The 10,851-nt window shown below is 42.6% G+C and overlaps 1 pseudogene; it reads left to right on the top strand.

Annotated features, from left to right (window-relative positions):
- The first annotated feature begins 10,205 nt into the window (after window positions 1–10,205).
- LOC123937730 lies at window positions 10,206–10,293 on the top strand (annotated as a pseudogene).
- The last annotated feature ends 558 nt before the right edge of the window (window positions 10,294–10,851 follow it).

Raw genomic sequence — 10,851 nt, 5'->3', positions numbered from 1 at the left:
GCTTACTAAGGCAAAGGATTTGCTATATAAGCCACAGTAAGAGATCTTAAGAAATAACATCATTTTAAAAGGTGTGTGTCACAGGGGAAAGTGTGCTACAGAAGGCCTCTGACCACCAGAGTGTTCAGTAAATAGGCAGAGCTCTAACCTGCTGGATCCGAAGATAAGAGACAGGGAAATCTAGATGTGTGGGCACATGATTAACCCTGGAGAAGACTATCCAAGACAGAAAGGCCCATTCTTTCTGCCAGAATACGAGGACCCAATCCTGGGAGAACAGCAATACTAGGTCTGCTGTTGAGAGGACCTTGAACACCAGAACCGGGACTCAGTGGGTCTGTGTTTCAGAAGCACATCAAAAGCCCAGTTTGAAAGCTTGGAGCACAAGGTCAGGGGCAACCCAGAAACCACTTGGAAATTCACCTGCCAGTGTGGGCATAAGGATTGTAAGTTTCACCTATTTTGAGGTCAGAATTAATCTTAGAGACAGGCATGGGGCTGTCTGGGGTCCTGTGCTCACAGCTATAGCAAAGGAGCGGTGCAGGGCTGGAAGTCAGGCCAAGCTAAATACCTCAAAGTTCTACGGTTATGAGATTAAGCATCTTAGATCTTTTAAAGATGTTTATTGGTTAAAAATTATGTATAGAAACTAAGTATTGAGGATACATCAATAATGTATCAAGGTTAATTTGAATGGATGTGGCAGGGAAGGCAAGAGCTAAGTAGAGAAAATATTTTATTCAGGATGCTAAAAATAACAGCTTTGTGTGCCATGTTGAACATTACCATTGAATGCAGCCAAGTAATTATATATCCCAAATCTAGCTTACATTTGCCATACCAATATAGTAATACTAAAAAAGATTAAAGAAGTTAAGCCTCTCTTTAGCACACCCTTCCTTTAAAAAAAAATACTTTGTTACTTTTAAATCACTACAAATGGAATGCCTTCAAAAAATAAATGTCCCAGCAGAATGAAGAGCACATCCCATTACTTTGATATTACTGCTTTGGTATTTCCCTTTGCCCACCTCCGCTCTTCAGACAAATGATCGGTTCTCCACATTGTCTATGGAGAAGGACGTGAAGGCAGAAAGTACAAATGGCCTGAGAGGCTGTGGTCTGTCTTCCCAAGGCTCCAAGCCCTTGAGGAATTTGGGTTTGCTCATAGACAAGACCCCAGTGTCCACTCCCACTCCAGATAAGGAAAAGATTTCCCCAAAGCTAAGGAGGGGATGTGGGGAGAGAAAGAGGTGAAGAAAGAGAGATGGTAAGAGCCAAGAAATCAGGGTGTTCTTGGGAGGAGAATGTGCACATGTTTCCCATCATAGGCCTGGGGAGAGGAATAGATCACAGAAAGAGAAAATGGCTACATGGTTCTGGGTCTAGGGGGTAACAGATTCACAAAGCCTCCTGGATACCCGGCACAGCGCAGAAGAAGCAAAAGAGCTCCCAGAGGTGTAGGATCATGGAGACCAAAGATGTCCCAGCAAAGATGATGCACAACTCAGTGGTTCAGGACCAGATGGGCTCCTGCCAGTCCATGTCTCAGTACTATAGGAGGTGCCCTGACCCTCGAATAAAACACTGAAAGGGTGGGAAAGCCTCCAAATTCATGAAAATTAAATTTCAGCCATCCCAGCCCTCTGCATTACAGCCTCTGCAGGGAGCCAAGATGGATTAACAGGGACCAAATGTACCCTCCTACCTGAAACCACTACCCCCCACCCCAAAAAGCAGACACATTACATGAAACATGGTTTTTAAGACACTGAACATCAGGTAATGAAGGACAGTGATCTCTAAGAAGTGGAAAACCCAAAAGATGAGCCCTTTGGTTATCCCAGCTTTCTGCCTTGAGAAAGTTCCCAGGCTGCAGTGCCTGGAGGGAGACCCAGCAAGAGCCCAGCAGACTCCCTGAATTGAAGAGACCAAGGTAGCCAGAGTTTGTCAACGTAGAATGTTACATCCAACGAAAACTATCCTTCAAAAATGAAGGTGAAATAAAGACTTTCTCAGACCTTGAAGAGCTGAAAAAATGTGTCACCAAAGGAAAAACATACCAGCGGGACAAACAGATCTATACAAAGGAAGGAAGAACACAGGGGAAAAAAGAAAAGACTATAAGTAAACGTATGAGTCCTTTTTTCTCTTAATTAATCTCTTTAAAATACAATTGCCTACCCAAACAAAATAATAACCATGTATTTGGGAGTTTATAGCATTTATATAAGTAAAAGGCAACAATAGCATAAAGGCTGGGAAGAGAGAAATAAAATTCCTTTATTATATGTGAAGTGGTAGTCAAATATCACTTGAACACAGACTGTGATAAAATGAAGGCAGATATTTTAAACCTTAGAGAAGTGACTAAACATTAAGGCAAAACCAAGGGTTATAGCTAATAAGGCAACAAAGGAGATAGTCCTCCTGAGCTCCACCCAGGGATCTCTGTTTTGGTCACAGGTCTGTCCTTGGCTAGTGGCAGGAACCTAATCAGCTTTTCTCTGGATCCCAGTTTCTGGCTCTGTAAAGTGAGGGGTTTGGACTGGAGTCTCTTCTCAACACTAGATGCTCTACAAGACTCCACTGAGCCCTAACACTCTAGAGTATCTGATCTCTCTGCCAGAACATCACCTGGGACCTTCGAGACTAATGCTTGTTGGAGGCATGAAACAGGCTGAGAGAAACCCCCACTGGAACTTCCCTCTGAAAGGAAGTTTGGACTGGGAGCCAAGAAATGTGGACTGAGGTCTTCTGTTCTGCTGACCTGTCTAGTAAGTACAGACAGGTACTGGATTTCAGGACTCTCATCTGTGAGTCAAGTGACTGGTGCATCCTTGGGTCTTTGGCCCTTCTAACATTTCCATATCTGACTCTAAGTATCATCCTCAGTTTTTCCCAGGCCCTTAGTCAGTAGCCAGTGGGAATAAATTAAAACCTGTCTCATGAATTCTGATCACAGTTTTGAAATTATATTACCTTTGAGTGATTGTGGATAAAGACATTTTAGCCAAGTCACACTTATAAATGGAACCACCTAGCTACTTGGCAGGAGAAAAGTGAAGTTATCTAAGGCAATGCTTCCTTCCTTATGTCATTATGGTGACTCACAAACAATGCTGAGTATTGAGGAATGTCAAGACCCAACTCTCCTGCTTAATTACTCTGCATGACATATGTGTATAATTAATGCCTTCTCTGTACCTGAGTGGATTAAAATAGGAAGGAATAAGGAAGGTTTCATCCCAAAATCATAATTCTGTGACCACTTGAGAAATATTAATATGGATCTGTTCACCGGGGTCAAGACTTGATCCGAGTTCCATCTCTGACAAAGAGAAACAGAATTTGTGAGTTGGATGGTCCCTAAGAGATCCATTGCCGACACGTAAAGAAGAAATCACAATATTCGGCACTGTTTGGGTCACCATGGAAGACTGATCATATGACCAATCATAAGATACCTGTTATGGATTGAGTTTTGTCCCCCCAAAAGATGTTGATATCCTAACCCAGAGTACCTGAGAGTGTGACCTTATTTGGAAACAGGGCTTTTGCATAGGACCAAGTTAAGATGAACACTGGAATGGACCCTAATCTAATCTAATTGATGTCCTTATTTTATTTTACTTTATTTATTTATTTTTAAAGATTTTATTTATTTGACAGAGAGAGATCGCAAGTAGGATCACAAGCAGAGAGAGAGGGAGAAGCAGGCTCCCTGTCGAGCAGAGAGCCTGATATGGGACTAGATCCCGGGACCCTGAGATTATGACCTGAGCCGAAGGCAGAGGCTTAACCCCCTGAGCCACCTAGGTGCCCTATTTTATTTTTTTAAAGATATTTTATGTATTTATTTGAGAGAGAAAGCAAGCAGGGGGAGGAGGAAAGGGACAGGGACAAGCAGACTCTGCCCTGAGTGCAAAGTCTAATGTGGGGTGCAATATCAGGACCCTGAGATCATGACCTGAGCTGAAACCGAGTCGGACACTTAACCAACTGAGCCGCCCAGGTGCCCCAGTGTCCTTTTTTTTTTTTTTTTTTTAATGGGGAAGATGAAGACACAGACATGAGAGGGAGAACACCATGTGAAGATCACAGCAGAGATTGAGGTCATGGGTCTATAAGCCAAAGAACATGAAAGACTGCCAGAAAAGCTGGTAGAAAATAAGAGAAAAGCATGGAACGCATTTCTCCCTGTTCCATGTAGGAACCAACACCGCCAACCCCTTGATCTTGGACTTCTAGCTTCATTTATTGTGAAACAATAAATTTCTGTGTTTAAGCCACTCAGTGTCCGGTACTGTGTTACAGCAGTCCTGGCAGGCTAATGCAAAACCCAAATGTTTTGAGAAAGTGGTAATAAGAGACATAGAACAAAATCTGGAAGAACAACAAAATCTGAAGCAAGAAACAAGAAAGCACTAGGGAGAATAAAAACAATAAAGATGTAAAAAAGAAGAAACAAATAAATGAATAAAAGCAAGTCCCCTGTATTTTTCTACAGTAATCCTTCACCAACAACAGGTTCTCCTAACGGGAAATGTTAAGGTGTGGACATTTGCTTCTGTGTATCTTTTGGCAACAGCAAAAATGGCAAAGCCAGTCTAGGTCTATTATTTAAAGTGTATATTGGTTTTTTTTAAGATTTGATTTATTCATTTGAGAGAGAGAGAGAGAGAGAAATAGCATGAGAAGGATGGAGGGGCAGAGAGAGAGGGAGAAGCAGACTTCCCGCTAAGTAGGGAGCCTGATGCAGGGCTCCATCCCAGGACCCTGAGATCATGACCTGAGGGCAGATGCTCAACTGACTGGCGCCCCACGTGTACAGTATTCTTATTAGGGATAAATAGAAAAATGGGGAATAAAGAGACAGGAATGAAAAAGAAAAGGAATAAAAGCAGATGGCAGAAGAGGGAAAACATTTAAATTAAAACTTGACAAAATAAAGAAGACAAGAGAAAGCACACCCCAAATCTGGAAACACACGCTGGTGAGAACTTCGGGAAAGGATATGAGGCAGTTTTCAAAGGGGGCAGATGGAGGGTGGGAAAGGAGGCAGGAGTCGGCTTCTCAGGATGTAAATTCCTAAAGGCTTTGCACATGTGTCTGCAGAGCTAAACACTCACACTCACATACACGCCAAGCGGCCTCTTGCACACGTCACGAAGCAATACATATTTGCCTGCCATCTAACTGAATTCTTCATACAGGAGATCCTGAAAAGGGCACAGAGAACAAAAAAGGATCGGGGCCAATTCACAGGGACAGTCTTATATGTTTAACTATTTAAGATGTCTGACATAAAATTAATTTTTTTAATTTAAATTCTTGGCAACTACAATGCAAATGCCAGCCTTTCTCTCACCCTCCAAGTGAAGACTCTAGCATATTTTGGGAAAGGGGGGGCTGGTTTCTTTTCTTCTCTAAGCTAGTTCCATCCTGCAGTTGCTTTTCCGGAGCTCTCTGCTCTTTCTCGGGTCTCCATGACTGAACGACTGCTCACCTCCACTCATCAGCAGCTCTGCTGGCTGACGGGAGCTGCTGGTGGGCAGTCTCCTCGCTGCACTGGCCAGTGACGAATGTGAGCGCCTTACAGCCTCCTCCTCACACTCCCCAGGATTCCACCACAGGGCTGAAGGCTGTTGAGATTTTACTCAGTTGAAGGTAACTGAAAAAGTATTACAGCAGCCCCCCACCCCCTTATCCTTACTGGGTTTGCTCTCCATGGTTTGAATCATCCTCAGTCAACCGAAGTCCAAGCAGATGACTCTCCTTCTGACAGATGGTCAGAAGGTCAGCAGTAGCCTCAAGCCTGTCATTCACCTCACTTCCTCTCATTGCACCGGCATTTTTGTCGGCTTACATCATCACAAGAAGAGGGGTGAGTACAGGACAGTAAGATATTCTGAGAGAGAGAGCGAGACCACATTCACATAACTTTTTTTTTAAGATTTTATTTATTTATTTGACAGACAGAGATCACAAGTAGGCAGAGAGGCAGGCAGAGAGAGAAGAAGGGAAGCAGGCTCCCTGCTGAGCAGAGAGCCCGATGCGGGGCTCGATCCCAGGACCCTGGGATCATGACCCGAGCCAAAAGCAGTGGCTTTAACCCACTGAGCCACCCAGGCGCCCCCATTCACATAACTTTTTTTTTTTTAAGATTTTATTTATTTATTTGACAGAGAGAGATCACAAGCAGGCAGAGAGGCAGGCAGAGAGAGAGGAGGAAGCAGGCTCCCTGCCGAGCAGAGAGCCCGACGCGGGACTCGATCCCAGGACCCCGAGATCATGACCTGAGCCAAAGGCAGCGGCTTAACCCACTGAGCCACCTAGGTGCCCCCACATAACTTTTATTATTTATTTTTTTATTGTCATAATTTTTCTAGTATCGTTCATCTCTTACTGTGCCTAATTTATAAATGAAATTTTGTCCTATGTCTGTACGTATAGGAAAAAACAGTGTATTTGGTACTATCCATATTTTCAGGAATCCACTGGGGATCATGGAACACATTTCTCCCCATAGGTAGTTCCCCAAGGGAGGAACTACCATACTATACAAAAAGGAAGATATTTTTAAACTGTGCACATTAGAGAAAGAACTTAAAAATTTTAGCTTAAAAAAATTTTTTAAAAAAATTTTTAGCTTAAAAAAAGTATTTGGCTTTAAAAAAAAAGGAAAGAAAGAAAAAGATAAGCATTTGACACGCTGTCTCCTTGAAGACACAACTCAATTCCTAGCCTTGCTACCCCATCCATAAATGCACTCATCTCACCAACTGTCTCCTTTTTTCAAAACACAGCAGTTAAAATCTCCTACAACAACCACAGTAAAAAAAAAATGTTATTAAGCACAGAGGCGCCCCTCCCCTTTATTCTCCTGTGGCCCTCAGACTGCACAGAATTTAAGAAAGACAAAAGAAATGATGCTTAGTGATATTTTTAGCATGCAAGAAATCAGGACTCAGTCCAAACCCAATTCAGTATTTATTTTCAGAATTTACTTTCTCATACACAGAATGCCCTAATAGAAGGTTTGGTTAGTTTTGCTACTCAACAATGTCATCAGAGATTTGAGCTCTTTCCCTCTCTCTGCTCTGTTGAACAAAGCATTAGCTTTGTCCTAGGGCTCATACCCTCAGAGTCAGCGACGGTGACAGCAATATATCCTTGTTCATACCCAATGGGACAGGGACCCTGACTTTTCTCTGCAGAAACCTCAAACAAGCTTATTCTCTATCTTGCCTTATCTGCTACCTTATCCTCAGCATTTTCAGAGTAGCTGTGAAGACCTCCTGCATGCCAGCTGAAGGTTGCCTGCATATTACCATTTTCCAGACAAACTACCATATTTATCCATGTTCTTTTATTTATTTTTATGTTTAAAAAAATTGTATTCAGTAATTTGGGAGAGACAGAGACAGAGAGACAGCACAAGTGGGGGTAAGGGGCAGCGGGAGAGGGAGAAACAAGCTCCCTACTGAGCAGGGAGCCTGACATGGGGCTTGATGCCAGGACCTCGAGATCATGACCTGAGCCAAAGACAGATGCTCAACTGACTGAGCCACCCAGGCACCCCTCCGTGTTCTTTTGACATCTTTTTTTTTTTTTTTTAACATTGATAAGCTTTAGAAATCAATAACAGAGGATACATCTTATGCATAGGGCATTTTTAGCCACATTTCGGAGATAACCGGCATGTAATAGAAACTCAACAGATATTTATTGAATGAATGAAGAAGAAATAAATCATATTGCCTTGAAACCTGAGCTAATCACTGGTAAGGGAGAGGAAATGCCACCATTCGTTTCTCATTCAAAGGAAAGCAACAATAATATTAACTACAATCTCATTGTAATATTAACTAATAATATTAGTTACAATCATATAATAATATTAACTACAACCTCATTGTAGAGAAATCTACCCTTGGAGAGGCTTACCTTTGCTACTAGCAGAAACTTTGAAATTAAATTGTTTTTATTTTCAGTTCTGTTTACTTTCTTCACGAGGTCAGAGTTTGGAAGAGTGTACTCTCCTGCAATTTCTGAACACGGAAAGGAGACTGGAGGAGGATCTCTATTCCTGTTACACACACAATCCCCAAAAGTCAGGGTGCGAGGCAAGTTTCGACCATCCAGGAAAAATTGGTTCACTTAGGCCTTAGATACCCAACTTGGTGTTTTTGACATATTCTTGTTGTAAATGGAATTGTGCCCCATACCCCCAAAGATATGTTTATGTCCTCACTTCCAGAATGTGGGAATTTGAACTTATTTGGAAGTAGGATCTTTGTGGGAATAATCTGGTTAAGAAGAGCACATCCTGCATTAAGGTGGGCCCTGACCCAATGACAGAGATCCTTCTAAGAAGTGGAAAATTTGGACACTGAAGCAGAAGACACACCAGAGAATGCCTGGTAACAACAGAGGCAGAGACAGAGTGAGGCATCTACAAGCCCAAGAATGACAAGGATTGCTGGCAATCTTGCCAGCTTCGAAGAAGGAAGGAAGGATTCTCCCCTACAGCCTTCAGAGGACATGAGCCTGCTCTTCTCTACTACCTGCCTTTCTCTATCGTTAGCCTTCAGCTGTGATGGGTTAGGTCTACTAACAGCTACATGGGTTCTTATTTTCCAAATAAAGTTTCTCAGAATCTCTCCTGGCACCAAAGCCCACCAGAACTAAGAAAGTTTGTAATAGTCTGGAGAACTCGTTTTCCAAGTCGTTCCTCTGCCGCTGAAAACATTTAAGTTTCATTTTAGAGTTTGTTCTGTCCAGTTTGTGGCATTAGCTGGAGCCATACTGTAGAGCAAATTCTCAGAAAGCTCTTTTCACCCTTCCCCTTCATATTCCTGGAGTCTTATAAAAATAACTAGTCTAGAAATGATCATCTAACTCAACCTCCGCCTGACAAGGCATTCACAATCTCCCACGGTCAGAGTCATCTGTGCTTCCAGCAGCCAGATAGTGAGACGTTGGACCACCCGTATCTTCATATCTCACTATTTCTGCTGCTGCTGCCTCGTTCATTCATTTGTTCATTCATCTACTCAATTTCTATCCTCTCAAAACTTACTCTGTCAGACACAGTTGCAGGCACTGGGAAAACAGCAGGAGGAAAGGGACAATGAATGTCCTCATGAGTGTAATTTCTAATAGAGGGAGATTATAAATAAATGAATAAAGCATGTCAGGTGTTGATAAAGGCTGCAGAGGAAAATTAGATAGATGTGCGATAGAGAAAGGGGTCAGATGGGAGTGCAATTTAAAAGGGCATTCAGGGAAAACCAACCTCTGGTTAATATAGCAAAATGTAGCTAAGAAGAGTACTTGGTTGCCACAATGAGATACCACCTCACACCAGTCAGAATGGCTAAAATTAACAAGGCAGGAAATGACGGATGCTGGCGAGGATGCGGAGAAAGGGGAACCCTCCTCCACTGTTGGTGGGAATGCAAGCTGGTGCAACCACTCTGGAAAACAGCATGAAGGTTCCTCAGAAAGTTGAAAATAGAGCTACCCTACAACCCGGCAATTGCACTACTGGGTATTTACCCTAAAGATACAAACGCAGTGATCCGAAGGGGCACATGCACCCGAATGTTTATAGCAGCAATGTCTACAATTGTCAAACTATGGAAAGAGCCTAGATGTCCATCAACAGGTGAATGGATAAAGAAGAAGTGGTATATATACACAATGGAATACTATGCAGCCATCAAAAGAAATGAAATCTTGCCATTTGCGACGACATGGATGGAACTAGAGGGTATTGTGCTGAGCAAAATAAGTCAATCAGAGAAAGACAATTATCATATGATCTCCCTGATACGAGGAAGTTGAGAGACAATGTGGGGGTTTGGGGGGTAGGAAAGGAATAACTGAAGCAAAATGGTATCAGGAGGGAGACAAACCATAAAAGACTCTTAATCTCACAAAACAAACTGAGGGTTGCCGGGGGGGAGGGGGGGAGGGAGAGGGTGGTTGGGTTATAGACATTGGGGAAGGTATATGCTATGGTGAGTGCTGGGAATTGTGTAAACCTGGTGATTCACAGACCTGTACCCTTGGGGCTAATAATACATTATATGTTAATTTAAAAAAATTTTTTAAATTTTAAAAAAGAGTACTTGGTTGCACAAGATGTTGCTCTGAATCATGATAAGTTTTTCCTTTTGATTTTCTAGAAAGTGTCAAGCTTTGTGCAGTGGCAGTATCATAGTCAATGAGGTTTATCCGAGGTATGATTATTGCTGATCGATTTTCTAGAAAGTGCCAATCCCCAGTGCCCAAGACCTGCATCTTTTCTCTCATCTCTCTGGGACAGCTTCTGTTCCAACTTTAGCCCTTCCCCATTCGAGTCCTCCTTTCTCTTCAGTTACAAGCATTCTGATGACTCTGCCCCAGCTGTACTCTGTGTGGATATGATGCTCAGACCTACTCTACCCTATTCCAGGTGGGCTCTGACCAACACAGAATAAAATGGGACCGTCATCTCTGACATTCTCTGTTCTGTGGACTTTATTATATCTGATGGGGAAAACACAGTGGTGCCCACTCTTCTCATATAGCCCTGTTGATTCATACAGAACCTAAAGTCAATAAGATTGCTAAGAAATTGTTATGTCTTCAGCCCTAGGCTCTTTCCACTCTGCGGAGTCTCCTCCCTCTTGATTTCATTACCTTTGGGGAAAATGTAATGAGTTCGGGCAGTCGCTGTGACAGTCAGGATCATGGCATTTAATGACCTCTAGGTATCCTCTCTTGCCCCCCGTAATGCTGCCTACTTCATCCTAGAGATTTGATTAACACCATCCCAATCTGCAAAGCTTTAAGTGCTGA

The sequence above is a fragment of the Meles meles genome, chromosome 2 (assembly GCF_922984935.1).
Source record: "Meles meles chromosome 2, mMelMel3.1 paternal haplotype, whole genome shotgun sequence".
Lineage (NCBI taxonomy): Eukaryota > Metazoa > Chordata > Mammalia > Carnivora > Mustelidae > Meles > Meles meles.
This window is presented reverse-complemented; position numbering and strand designations above follow the sequence as displayed.